A 3,666-nucleotide genomic window follows, 5' to 3' on the forward strand; every position below is an offset into this window, starting at 1 on the left:
TGCGCTCCCCGGGTCGCTGGGGACGACTTGCGAGGGGAGGCTTGGACCCCGTTGAAACTGCGTGCAGTTCTAGTTTATATATTGTAGTTGCTGAGCCTTTAGCGGCTTTGACGATTGCGCATAACTGTTTTAAAGGTGTTCATTTAGGAAACGATACTTGTGTTAAACTCGTACAATATGCTGATGATTTGAATGTGTTTGCAAAGTCTGCTGCTGATATTGAGGTGTTTATGCGTCATTTGCAGATATATGAATTAGGATCTGGTGCTACAGTAAATGTTGACAAATCTGAGATGACTGTTTTTAAAATGAATGGGGATGGGATCGATAGGTGGGGTTTTAAACCTGTGAACATGCCGCAAAAGGTTTTGGGTTTTTTTGTGGGTGGGGATGATGAGTTGGGTACCACTTTAACTTGGGGTCGTGTGGTACAGAAATTAGTAAAGGTTTTGAATATGTGGAAGGCGAGGGGTTTATAGGGGAAAGGTGGTGTTTTTAAATTCACTTGTCTTTTCTTTAGTCACACATGTTTTAGAGACGTGTTCTATGTCGTTGACCGTTTTGAAACTTTTAAATGATGTATCAAAAGATTTTTTATAGAAATCGAAAGCAACTCGTGTCCGGCTTGTGGTCTTGATTGACGTCTTTACGCAGGGTGGTTTAAACCTGATGGATGCGGGGATTATCACTAGAACAGCCATGACGGTCATTTTGACCGTTTTGAAATTTATATATGTAATAACTTTGCAGGATAAAAAAATACAATCCTGCTGGTATCTGATTTTTCCTAAAAGGGTTTTTTAAATTTTACTTTAAAATAGTTTTTATATACATTACACACTAGGCAAAGAAAAGAAAATCACTTTTACCTATTTTGGCCATACACAGTCATATTGACCGCTTTTAGGTGTTTTTTTCATTTGCATGTTATAAGTTATGTTGAATGAATTTACATAACATATGTTTCAGATGTGAATTAAATAACTACGTTTTACTATGCCATGATATGAAATATTAAAACACCTGGGCAACTAAAGTGTATAATTAAACTCGTTAAATTGTACATTTTGGTGTTATTTTGTTTTTTCTAAAGATATCCTAACACAATGCATTAATATTGAGTATGAGAGAGTTTGAGGTGTGTATGGGGATGTCTGATAAACCGGGGATGACAGGAAGGATTATTGACGGATGAAGTCAATGCAAATTCTGAACACCTCAAAAGCTTAAAAAACGTTAAATGGAATGATCATGGGTAATACATTTGCAGATGGAAGTGACATTTTAACGGACTGCCTTGAAAGCTATCACAGAGCTGTAAAAATTTGTTAAAACTAAATTTATATCCAAATTTATATCCAACATTGTCTCCAACAATAATCATTACCCAAATTAAGCCAATCTGTCTAGATCCAATTCTGCCTATAATTACCACCTTTTCAACATCCAATGTCAGTTTTGTCAGAAACTCAAATAATTTCTTTTCCTCAGGAGATAATAAAATTTTTCTGAAAGGTCATCAACTCATAGCTGCATTTAGAAATAATCCCAACCTGGGTGATATGCTGATTAGAGTTAAAACCATTAACTGATCCCAGGACCAAAATGCGGGGAGAATACTTCAGACATTACAGCTTTGTCCAGAAACAAAACAACAAGGAGATTTTTGTACCACAGAGAAACACTGATGTTTGGGTGAAAAACTGCATTTATTTAATCAGATGTAAACAATGTTCAAAACAGTATGTTGGAGAAACGGGCAACACAATGTTAACGAGATTCACACAACATAGACGTTATGTCTATAACAAAAACTCGACACCCCGACATGGAATACAAATAAGAATGCAGAATATCTGGGACACTGTCAGCTCGACTGCGGTGAAAAGTTCTACTCTGTCTCTCCAGTCTATTCATGTCCGCCCTGAACTCTTAGCAGAAAGATACCACCCAACACCCCAACATGGGATACAAAATGAACTACTTTCTAAACAGTAAATAAAACCTTAACCCGGACATGGGATAAAAACCAACTTACTACCTTATCACAAAAAATAACCCAACACGGGATACAAATAAGGATGCAGAATATATGTATATTCACAGTGCCCCCACCCGCCTCTCTCTTTCTCTTTCTCTTTCTCTCTCTCTCTCTCTCTCTCTCTCTCTCTCTCTCTCTCTCTCTCTCTCTCTCTCTCTCTCTCTCTCTCTCTCGCTCTCTCGCTCCGTCAGGCAGGCAGTCAATCGGGTCTGCGGATCTGTTCCGTTAACGTTTAGGGTTTCTTCAGCTTCAGGTTTGTTTTAAACTTCGGTTACGTACTGGAGACGTGCGGTAAGCAGGGGACATGATCAAAAGGCTCGCAGCAGCGATCATATTTCGTAATACTATCTGCGCTAACTGCTGTGACTTTGACCCGTTCCACTGCTGTGCAACTTCAATAAAGTGTCCCGCGCATGTTTTAGTATAATGTCTCTCCTCTGTTTTCATTCCAGTCAGAGCATACGAATGCAGCGCCCACTTTTCATCAGTGTTTACAAAGCCTGTGAGCAACAAACTTTTACAATAATAAAGAAATAATAAAAACTGCGTTAACGCGCAATAAAAAAGTTGACGGCGTTAACTTGCCCTAATTTATATGTATTTTTATTATTGTGCTTATGTGTTATCTATTTATTCGGTATTATCTTTTTGTGCAGCACTTTGGAAATCTTTTTGTGCAGCACTTTGGAAACCTTGTATTTGTTAAAATTGTGCTATATTAATAAAGTGGATTGGATCAAGCCAGCAGACAAAGGTAGTGCAATCGTAATAATGGACCGCACAGACTATATAAAAGAGGCTTTATGCCAGCTCCAAGACACCAATTATTACAAACCGTTAACAAGACCCATAAAAGAAAAAACAGCAACCCAAATATCCTTGATTTTGGAAACCCTCAGACAGAAACACGACCTTACAAAAAAAACTGTGCACTGACTTTTCTACATCCTTCCAAAGATACATATACCACAAACCAGTTGGTCTGATAATATCCCACCAGGTAGACCAATAGTGTCAGACTGTGGTGGCAGCAAGAGTTATGGTAATAATATCTTGGTTTCTTTCCAAACCCACTATCAAACAAACACCCGAGTTATCTTAACGATACCACTGATTTTGTCCATAAAAAAAAAAAAACAGTTACCAAAAGAACCATGCAAACTCTTTACCATGGATGTCGGAAGTTTATACACCAACATAGACATCCCCAAAGAAACCAAAGAGAAATGGACACTTAAGCCTAACCAAGAATGACTTTCAGTTTGATGGAAAATATTACTTACAAAATAAAGGAACAGCCATGGGTAAACGTTTTGCGCCAGCTTATGCAAATATTTATATGACAGAATGGGAGGAGACGGCATTCCTTAAGTGCGACAAACTCCCAAAAATGTACTTTAGGTACCTGGACTACATTTAGGGAATGGGGACCCATTCAGACTGAGAATTTAAACTCTTATCAACCACCACAACTCGCAATTGAACTTGATCCAATTCTACACAAAATACAGTGGTGTAAAAAAGTGTTTGCCCCCTTCCTCTTTTCACGTTCCTTTGCATGTTTGTCACACTTAAGTGTTTCGGAACATCAAACCAATTTAAACAATAGTCAAGGACAACACAAG

The 3,666-nt window shown here is 38.0% G+C and overlaps 1 long non-coding RNA gene across 1 annotated transcript in view; it reads left to right on the top strand.

The window, feature by feature from the left end:
* The first annotated feature begins 3,422 nt into the window (after positions 1 to 3,422).
* Positions 3,423 to 3,666, top strand: part of LOC117940284 — a 20,506-nt gene continuing 20,262 nt past the window's right edge. Inside the window, exon 1 of the long non-coding RNA XR_004655734.1 lies at positions 3,423 to 3,433. This is a non-coding gene — a long non-coding RNA (uncharacterized LOC117940284). The remainder of the gene's footprint in view (positions 3,434 to 3,666) is intronic.

The sequence above is a fragment of the Etheostoma cragini genome, unplaced genomic scaffold (genome assembly GCF_013103735.1).
Source record: "Etheostoma cragini isolate CJK2018 unplaced genomic scaffold, CSU_Ecrag_1.0 ScbMSFa_2112, whole genome shotgun sequence".
NCBI classification, from domain to species: domain Eukaryota; kingdom Metazoa; phylum Chordata; class Actinopteri; order Perciformes; family Percidae; genus Etheostoma; species Etheostoma cragini.